The sequence below is a fragment of the Metopolophium dirhodum genome, chromosome 3, assembly GCF_019925205.1.
Source record: "Metopolophium dirhodum isolate CAU chromosome 3, ASM1992520v1, whole genome shotgun sequence".
Taxonomy (NCBI): Eukaryota; Metazoa; Arthropoda; class Insecta; order Hemiptera; family Aphididae; genus Metopolophium; species Metopolophium dirhodum.
In genome coordinates this window covers 14,153,180-14,164,416 of record NC_083562.1, presented here as the reverse complement: position 1 = coordinate 14,164,416, position 11,237 = coordinate 14,153,180, and the positions used below count along the sequence as shown (strand labels likewise).

Sequence of the window (11,237 nt, the reverse complement as noted above, 5' to 3'; positions counted from 1 at the left end):
TTTTGGTTTATTGTCATATCAAATTTCAATGAACAAATTGTTCCTTAACACAGAACTCTTTGACATAAAAAGTTGCATTATATTATATCCGTGGATTCATCATATTAACGTACCTAGTATAATATCTATCATTTATTTATTTAATCTATGGCAAATCTCAAAGTCGTTGCAGAAGACACAGTCGATAAAAAATTCTAAAATTTCAATAAGCAAAGAAGTATGAGCAAAAAACTTACTGCGTTTCGAATAATTTTATTTTTCATAATCACAATATTCTAAGTTCTGGCTGTATTCTGGAGAGTTTCCTCATGGGCGTCGCAATTCACACACGTCACGGATTCCGCCGAAGGAGTCGATAATTAAAGTAAGTTTGTTTTTATATTCTTTTGGGGCTTAAATTTACTTTTAAGACTTAAAACAAATATTTAATGTCACGAAAAATGTGCTATCCAAGTGTTGTAGGCGCATATTTTAGTTCCGGACTAGAAATGTATAAAATACGCGAGATATAAACGTCGTCGTCGTTTTTCCAGTCCCTGTTTGTAGAATAATTATAATTAATAGGTGCATACCTATACAGGGTACTTACTACTTAATATAAATATATAAATATTTTGGTTTAATTTATAGAAATATATGTTATGACTTAAAACTGATAATAGTCATAAGATACAATTTCAATTAATAACTGGTAATTTTTTTTCCAAATACACCGTTATAAGTTATAGGTAACTATTAATTTAGTGTCACATACTTAACTTCTATTGTTCACCTAATATCTATATACTATATCATAGGGATTAGGGATGTATAACCATGTACACATAAAAGTATATTCACGGAATGGTCAACTGCCTATCCTGACGTGTGCGCACTTATGAATAATATACCTACTCATATACTCGTATAGGTATATAAATAAACCTATATAAATAGTGTAATACTACATACACGAATGTGTTACCTATTATGTCCCTAAAAGTTCAACAGTTATTATTATATTTATTTATTTTTTAAATATAGGTAGGTACATTACAAGACTTTAATTAAAATCACATTTATTTTTTATTTTTTTTAACACAATGTCTTAAAAATTATTAATTAATATATAATTTATTGATATAGTACTAAATAAATTAATGAAATAAAACAAACACAACTACTATAATTATTAGTAATAATAATATATCCTCGTATAAACTATTAAAATACAAAACGAACAAACGAAAAACTTATTAGAATAAAACTAAATACAATTAAATAAAGGTAATTTTTTTTCTTATATTTCTATTTTTTTACGTACCCATTATGTTCGATACTATAACTTCAGTCTTCAGTTATAGAAAACAACACTTGCCAATATGGAATTACTGTCGAATTTTTTTATTTTAAAATATTAAATAGCATCTGATTGACTGATGTGCTATAATGAAACTCAAAAGATAACGAAAACACTACCTATACACTTATCTAAATTCTATTTTATATTCGTTTAAATTGGACTTTTAATTTTTCCTGCCATTTTATTAAGCTTTGTAATATAAGTGCATTAAATCGTATTTTTAAGGCATTTATCTTATTTTTAATGCATTTAAATCCACGTCATATTAATAACTTAACGTTATTTTGTAAATACCAATCGATTAGTGTACACAATAAAAAATATAATATTATTGATGGGTTAATAGGTTGATAACTATTATGTAGGTAGGTACAGTTTTGTACGTTCAATGTATAGTTCTTAATTCAAAAAGTAGCTAAATGAGTCAAATGATTTTGTCAAGGGGGGGGGGGGAGGATATGGCTGATTTTTTAACATGCACTATTTCAAGGGCTCTTAACCTAAGGGGCGCGCCACTCTAAGGAGGAGTGACACAATTTCGTAAGGGGGGGGGGGGGGGGAGAGGGGGCTGAAAATGTTTAAAAAAAAACACGAATTTATTTAGTTATTTTGTTATTTAGGTAATACATATTAATTAATAGGTATTTCTTAAATTTTTTTTATTATTTTATTTGAAACATTATTTTTAAATATTGGAATCAATAAAACTATTTTTATATAATTACTATTTTATATCAATTAGAATTTGTTTATAAACTAAGTAATAAATAAATGGTTACCAAGTCAAAAAACCGTTATCTATATTATAAATTTGAATTCAATTTACCGCATTTGCGTCTAATAGAAACAAATAAATATTTTTTTGAAGATAATGTAAAAATATCCATCATCCATCGGTTAGGACCATGTATATATTTTCTATGATTGGGATGGTTAGGTTATAATTATAAATAATCCATGGCAAATGACAATCGTTTGAGACGAACGGCGATTCCAATACGTACTCACATATTTCGTTCCATTCTGGTTATTAAGCTAGGTGCCTATTTTTATAAATGTCATTAATCTCAATACTTCCAGACTGAACTTTTGGATCGGAGATATGAAGACGCCCGCTGAATTTTGCTTGGCGGAGACGCACAGCTCTGACACTAGACAATATTATTATACACTCAAAGGGAACGCGTTTCGCCGGAAGAATAAATAATTACGTAAGTTTTGTCCTACTACTCTGTTGACGCGGTAGACCTAATGTAAATATTTATTGTCAGACAAACTTATATACCCGCTAGATGTAGAGTAGTTTTTAAAATCCAGTTGTTATAGGTGTACAAAAATTAGGATATTATGAAAAATACCTTAAATTATAATACTTTGCCTACAACTGTTAATTTATTGTTATAGTAGAATAATTTTTAAAATTTGAAATCAATGATTAGGCAATTCCTTTATAAGTAGGAAGGTAGGTTTTTATACCTACCTAACAAAATAAGAAAATACATAATGATTAATGTTATTTAATATGATTTGTAAGTACATAGCAGATTATACCTATCACTTGGTGACGATTATTTTTGTTTTATACGTTCTTCGTAATTCAGTTCCGTCACGATAGTTTTAGTTTTCGTTAAATGTGAATAATATATCATAAGCAGATTGAAATGTGTGAACGTTTAAGTGTTTCGAAGACAGGTTTTTTTTTATTATAGTTAATTGATCAGGGGATGTATTGCCCGAAAATTTTCAATATTTAATAACTATACTGGTATAACACTATTCGGGCTATCAATAAAGTCGTGTTCAAAATTAGAAAATTGGTGAGGTATGATATTTTTTTAAGCAATTCTTTCGAGTAGGGAATTCGCTCAATGATATTTAAATATTTTCACCGATAATCAAGTATGATGACTTGTAGGTAACTAGAGACTGAGTGAATAGGAATTATGAAAGGGAAAGATGAAAAAGAAATGTAAGGTTAGGGTAGGTAAGTGGAGTGAGAGTAGCAGATATGAGAATAATAGGTAAGGTGTTAAGGTACAAAAGAGGATAGAATAAGAAATTAATTAATTAAGGGTAGTGTAGGGTAGTGTACATATTGTAGTGAAAACAAGAGAGAATAGGTTTAGGTGGTTCGGTCACTGTATGATAAGAGATAGTGAGAGTGGCTATAGAAGTTGATTTAACGGAGAAATGATGGGCGAGAAGACTGAAGAAGAGATGGATAGACAGAATACCGATCATATGGAGGTGTGGAATGAGAGTGGCTGAACCTGTATATAGCTGTGAGAGACGGGGGAAGAAAAAGTGTAAAGGTAGAATAGTTATGTTAACAATGCCGAATATGTAGGAAAAGATCTTGAATTGCAAAGGCCACTAGCTTCAACTAACCATAGGTTTACCTAACTAACCTTCTTATGACTCATTAGGACACTTTTCAGAATAAAAAGATCCTGAGTTGCTGCAGGTTGCCGAACTTAAGTGTTTGATTATCAAGTTGATCCTCTGATGGTTGACACCATGGATAGTCCACGCCTATGTTAAATACATTTGAGGCCACGTTCCCGGAGGGGAAGGCAATTGAGGCTCTTTATATTGATAGTCGATACTCGATATGAGTATACTTTATTTGGCCTCAATTGTTCCCCTCGAAGGAAGAAGACCGCTGATATTATGTCCTATCCATATCTTTATTATCTATGATGGAGCCATACCCAGCTCACTCGTGTAAACTTGTTGCTGGTTGGGATGTCAGCGCACTATTTGTTTTCCATCTTTGACCCACGCGTAGCATACCAAATGTACGATTAAGAAAACAATAAAATGATTGTGCGTGGGTCGGAGAGAGAAATAAATGGTGCGCTAAAAATCTGACATCCTCTTAAGTGTTAAATATTTGCCTGCATGTATGCACTAAAAACAGGCAAATATATGCATAATAATTCAAATTGGTATACAAAAAAAATTCTTTAAATTTGCTTCAAAATATAAAAATAAAGTGTCTTGTATTGTAGTAGGTAGGTATTTATCAAAAAAAAAAACTAAAAAAAATCATACTTGAAATCTATGTATAATATACGTATATTGTAATAAACGTTCAAATGTTTACTATAGTACATTATAAAAAATTAACTTAAGATCAATATAATACATTATAACAGGTGTTCAAATAAACATTTCATACCACAAATTTTGTTAATTCACACAGTCTCTCTTCAATTTTAAATTTTTCTTCAAATTATCTACAAAACATAAATGTTTAGTAAATTGGAAGACTTGATTAAGTATTTAATCATTTATCTAAAAGAGATGTGCCGGGTCGCCACTTTACTATATCGAGGGGCCATGGTGCAAGTGTCGTCCATAAATATCATAACATATATTATATTAGAAATACAAACTTAATATTTCACTAACAGTAAATATTATAAAGAAATATTACGAAATGTACTATACACATATTATATTATGATTGTATTAGTTACAAACTCTTGAATTAAGAGTTATGTTTGAGGATTTAATTAATTTCCTAAAAGGAAATGCCTCAAGGTTGCCTCAGTAGGTTAGGTTTACTAATTATTACTAATTATACAAAATACTGAAAATTAATGAAATCACAAATATTAGTACAATAGAGAGACTGTGCATTGATTTACAAATTTGTCTTAAATTTACTTTTTGCATAGAGAATATGAAGGTGGGCTGGGCTCTTAATGTCAGGAATATGGGGGACAAGTCTGGGATTTCATATTATCATTAATAGAGACTTTTATTAATCGCTTTTATGTGCTTCAAATTGTTTACACGAGTGAGCTGGGTATGGCTCCATCATAGATAATATAGATATAACATAATGGATAGGACATAATAGTCTTACCAGCGGTCTTCGAGGGGAACTAAGGTGTCAACAATCTAAGGATCAACTTGATAATCAATCACTTATAAGTTCGGCAACCTGCAACTCAGGAACTTTTTATTCAAAGTGTCCTAATGTAATTAGTCATAAGAAGCTAGTTTGGGAAACCTAAGGTTAGATGAAGCTATGGTAATGATAGACGACTACAATCACTGGTCGTGAGCTTTGCGATGATCTTTTCCTACTAACAATAAAGGTATTCGATATTGTAAACATAACAATGAAAGAAAATATTTAAATATTATTAATTTGGTTATGTTAGGTTAGGTTAGGATAGGACAGTAAATTAGACGTTAACTAATTATTATAGTTTTTAACACGGTCTTAAAGACTGTCAGCTAGAGTTGTACCAGTATAGTTATTAAAAACTTAAATACAGCCAACATTAAATAATGATTTTTTTAACACAACAAATTATAAAATGTATTTTAAAATATAACAAAATATAATTTTTTAGGATTTTATAAGGTTTTTAATACTTATGAGCTTTTGTAAATAGAAAATGTATAAAATCAATAGTTTAAATTTAATATATAGTTTTGTGTTTTAATATCCTACTGTTAAAGAATTCTCAGGGTTTTCTATCCACATTTTTTTACATTATACTAAATCTAATTTTTTTCCGCACATATTTACAAAGACTAAAACAGATATCTGACTATGTTTTTATTTGCATTTAGATTTTATAGTTTGTTATATTGACTGTTGAACCAGCCAAACACAATATTATTTTAAATTAAACATTATTTTATGTCCTTCATAAATTACAATCACATAATAGAGTCCATGCAGGACCTTTTTCTGATTTAATTTTTTTGCATCATTTATAAATTACATTCGTTTTTATACATATTCTAATACATATATTACGGTGATACACCTCTGATCATAATAACTGTTCGTATTATTATAATGTAAACAATACCTAGTTTTTGGATTGTAGTTAATATGTATTGCAGTATTCAGCTTCCAGCGTATTCTTTTGTTAAGTGTTATTTCACGCAGATTTCTCAAACAATTTTTTTTTCAATTCATTGAACTCTAGTAGATTTTTTTGTATAAATATTTTTCAAGATTAACCAGCTATACCTGGGAGTACGCTGAGTACCCGTGTACTTCTAAAGCGACTTCCTAAAGTAAAATTTTTTCCACATTTTTTTTTTTGTTTTCTAAAATTCATTTGCCTGCAGGCGCCAACTCCGTCCTTCAATTTTTTTTTTTTAGTTATGTAACTCTAGTTGAATATTTTGCATTGACTTGAAAATTGATAACTTGGAGCCCCATGAATAATCATTCTTTAATGAACTAAATATTTTGATAGTTTTTTCTGTTTAAGATTTGGGGCATTTTAGTTTAAACTTTGTAATGTGTATTCATACAGTCAAATTTTTTCCAAATTTTTTTTTTTGTTTTCTAAAATCTATTTGCCTGCGGGCGCCAACACCTCCCGTCAATTTTTTTTTTTAGAACTGTCACTCTAGTTGAATATTTAGTATTGATTTGAAAATTGATAACTTGGTGCCCCATGAATAATCATTCTTTAATGAACTAAATATTTTGAATAATTTTTTCTAAATTTTTTTCGAAAAATCTTTTTTGTTTTGTAAAATCAATTTGCCTGCGGGCGCCAACACCTCCCTTCAATTTGTTTTTTTAGTACTGTAACTCTAGTTGAATATTTTGTATTGACTTGAAAATTGATAACTTGGTGCCCCATGAATAATACTTCTTTAATGAACTAAATATTTTTAATAGTTTTTTCTGTTTAAGTTTCGGGACATTTTAGTTTGAACTTCGTTATGTGTGTTTGTACTGTAAATTTTTTTTTTGTTTTCTAAAATCAATTTGCCTGCGGGCGCCAACACCTCCCTTCATTTTTTTTTTTTTAGTAGTGTAACTCTAGTTGAATATTATGTATTGACTTGAAAATTGATAACTTGGTGGTTAATATTTTGAATAGTTTTTTCTACATTTTTTTTCAAATTTTTTGTTTTCTAAAATCAATTTGCCTAAGGGCGCCAACACCTCCCTTCATTTTTTTTTTTAGTAGTGTAACTCTAGTTGAATATTATGTATTGACTTGAAAATTGATAACTTGGTGGTTAATATTTTGAATAGTTTTTTCTACATTTTTTTTCAAATTTTTTGTTTTCTAAAATCTATTTGCCTGCGGGCGCCAACCCCTCCCTTCAATTTTTTTTTTTAGTACTGTTACTCTAGTTGAATATTATGTATTGACTTGAAAATTGATAACTTGGTGGTTAATATTTTGAATAGTTTTTTCTACATTTTTTTTCAAATTGTTTGTTTTCTAAAATCAATTTGCCTGCGGGCGCCAACACCTCCCTTCATTTTTTTTTTTAGTAGTGTAACTTTAGTTGAATATTATGTATTGACTTGAAAATTGATAACTTGGTGGTTAATATTTTGAATAGTTTTTTCTACATTTTTTTTCAAATATTTTGTTTTCTAAAATCTATTTGCCTGCGGGCGCCAACCCCTCCCTTCAATTTTTTTTTTTAGTACTGTTACTCTAGTTGAATATTATGTATTGACTTGAAAATTGATAACTTGGTGGTTAATATTTTGAATAGTTTTTTCTACATTTTTTTTCAAATTTTTTGTTTTCTAAAATCAATTTGCCTCCGGGCGCCAACACCTCCCTTCATTTTTTTTTTTAGTAGTGTAACTCTAGTTGAATATTAAGTATTGACTTGAAAATTGATAACTTGGTGGTTAATATTTTGAATAGTTTTTTCTACATTTTTTTTCAAATTTTTTGTTTTCTAAAATCTATTTGCCTGCGGGCGCCAACCCCTCCCTTCAATTTTTTTTTTTAGTACTGTTACTCTAGTTGAATATTTTGTATTAACTTGAAAATTGATAACTTGGTGCCCCATGAATAATCCTTCTTTAATGAACTAAATATTTTGATAGTTTTTTCTGTTTAAGATTTGGGGCATTTTAGTTTGAACTTTGTAATGTGTATTCATACAGTCAAATTTTTTCCAAATTTTTTTTTGTTTTCTAAAATCTATTTGCCTGCGGGCGCTAACACCTCCCTTCGATTTTTTTTTTTATGATTTTAACTCTAGCCATATTTTTTAAACATTGACAATCTGGTACCCTTTGAATAATTCTTTAATGATCTAAATATTTTAAATGGTTTTTTCTGTTTAAGATTTTGGAGATTTTAGTTTTTTGTATGTAATGTGTATTTCCACTATATAATTTATATAATTTTTTTTTTTGTATTCTAAAATTAATTTGCCGGCGGGTGCTAACACATTCCTTCAATTTTTTTTTATAATTTAACTTTAGCTGAATATTTTAAACATAAATAACCTGGTGCCATACTATCCTTCTTTAATGAACTAAATATTTTGAATAGTTTTTTCTGTTTAAGTTTCGGGACATTTTACTTCGTTATGTGTGTTTCTACTGTAATTTTTATTTGTTTTCTAAAATCTATTTTCCTGCGGGCGCCAACCCCTCCCTTCATTTTTTTTTTTAGTAGTGTAACTCTAGTTGAATATTATGTATTGACTTGAAAATTGATTACTTGGTGGTTAATATTTTGAATAGTTTTTTCTACATTTTTTTTCAAATTTTTTGTTTTCTAAAATCTTTTTGCCTGCGGGGTGCCAACAACTCCCTTCGATTTTTTTTTTTTATGATTTTAACTCTAGCCATATTTTTTAAACATTGACAATCTGGTACCCTTTGAATAATATTCTTTAATGAACTAAATATTTTAAATAGTTTTTTCTGTTGACGTTTCGGGGCATTTGAGTTTAAACTTTGTAATGTGTATTCATACAGTCAAATTTTTTCCAAATTTTTTTTGTGTTTTCTAAAATCTATTTGCCTGCGGGCGCCAACACCTCCCGTCAATTTTTTTTTTAGTACTGTAAGTCTAGTTGAATATTTTGTATTGACTTGAAAATTGATAACTTGGTGCCCCATGAATAATCCTTCTTTAATGAACTAAATATTTTGAATAGTTTTTTCTGTTTAAGTTTCGGGACATTTTAGTTTGAACTTCGTTATGTGTGTTTCTACTGTATTTTTTTTTTTGTTTTCTAAAATCTATTTTCCTGCGGGTGCCAACACCTCCCTTCAATTTTTTTTTTAGTACTGTAACTCTAGTTGAATATTTTGTATTGACTTGAAAATTGATAACTTGGTGCCCCATGAATAATCATTCTTTAATGAACTTAATATTTTGAATAGTTTTTTCTACATCTTTTTTCAAATTTTTTGTTTTCTAAAATCTATTTGCGTGCGGGCGCCAAACCCTCCCTTCAATTTTTTTTTTAAGTACTGTTACTCTAGTTTAATATTTTGTATTAACTTGAAAATTGATAACTTGGTGCCCCATGAATAATCCTTCTTTAATGAACTAAATATTTTGATAGTTTTTTCTGTTTAAGGTTTGGGGCATTTTAGTTTGAACTTTGTAATGTGTATTCATACAGTCAAATTTTTTCCAAATTTTTTTTTGTTTTCTAAAATCAATTTGCCTGCAAGCGCCAACACCTCCCTTCGATTTTTTTTTTTTTATGATTTTAACTTTAGCCATATTTTTTAAACATTGACTATCTGGTTCCCTTTGAATAATTCTTTAATGAACTAAATATTTTAAATAGTTTTTTCTGTTTACGTTTCGGGACATTTTAGTTAGAACTTCGTTATGTGTGTTTCTACTGTAAATTTTTTTCCAAATTTCTTTTTTGTTTTCTAAAATCAATTTGCCTGTGGGCGCCAACACCTCCCTTCAATTTTTTTTTTTTTAGTACTGTAACTCTAGTTAAATATTTTGTATTGACTTGAAAATTGATAACTTGGTGCCCCATGAATAATCATTCTTTAATGAACTTAATATTTTGAATAGTATTTTCTACATTTTTTTCCAAATTTTTTGTTTTTCTAAAATCTATTTGCCTTATTACTGTAACTCTAGTTGAATATTTTGTATTAACTTGAAAATTGATAACTTGGTGCCCCTTGAGTTATCCTTCTTTAATAAACTAATATTTAAAGAAACATATTTAAGATTTGTTAAGTTGTAAAATGAAGATCAGAGACCCATGGTATATATTGTATGGATAGTTTAAGTTGACTTAAAAGAAAAAAGAAAATATGTGGTCAGCAGTAATTTGATTTGGTAAATGTGAATCGGTTATGCGGTCACATAATATTATAATGAACTAATGAAGGTTATATTTTACTAAAACAAACAAACAAATATTTATTTTTTGTGTAAACATTGAACTTAAAGTGCACTTTTACATCTATTATGCATAATATATATATCCTAAGTAAAGACGGTATAAAAAGAAAATTATGAATAATTAGTATCAGTGACCAATGACACGCAAACAGTTTCATTTATAAATATGCATTTGATGAAACAGTAAGTAAAACATTATATTTGAAATTATGATTTTTAAATAAATGTCTGTTATGGGTACCTAATATAATTTGTTTGACAAATTTTAGAAAATTGTATTTCAATTCTTTAGTAACTTACACAACGTACAATTATTGAAATTTATTATATGTTTATGTAAGTTGAGACATTCAATACTTATTATCTATGAAAATATTATATAAATTTATAAAATTATTTTCAGATAAATCGCATCTACAAAAATACCAAGATGATCTCATTTGAAGTTAATGACGTGGCTATCAACGTAGAATTATATAACGAGGGTACGAGGAAAAATTCCAAAACCGTAAGTTTGTGTTAAACATTTTCTACCTTCAGTATTATTTTATCCTTACGAAAACATATAGGTACCTACTTACAATAATACAACATAAATATTCTTTGAAAGTACCAAGCTAAAGCACTATAATATATTATGAGCTAAGAAAAAGTTACGAGTAGATAGGCGTATATGTTTTACTATATTAAATTGTATATTTGTTAGTGATAACTTTAGTACCTATAGTACTAATAGGTACTCGTGTGTA

The 11,237-nt window shown here is 28.5% G+C and overlaps 1 protein-coding gene across 1 annotated transcript in view; it reads left to right on the top strand.

The window, feature by feature from the left end:
- The first annotated feature begins 227 nt into the window (after positions 1 to 227).
- LOC132940460 (glycine receptor subunit alpha-3-like) overlaps positions 228 to 11,237 on the top strand; it is a 31,477-nt gene continuing 20,467 nt past the window's right edge. The window contains exons 1-3 of the mRNA XM_061008086.1: positions 228 to 364; positions 2,423 to 2,553; positions 10,892 to 10,996. The gene's annotated coding sequence lies outside the window, so the exon portion shown is untranslated. The remainder of the gene's footprint in view (positions 365 to 2,422; positions 2,554 to 10,891; positions 10,997 to 11,237) is intronic.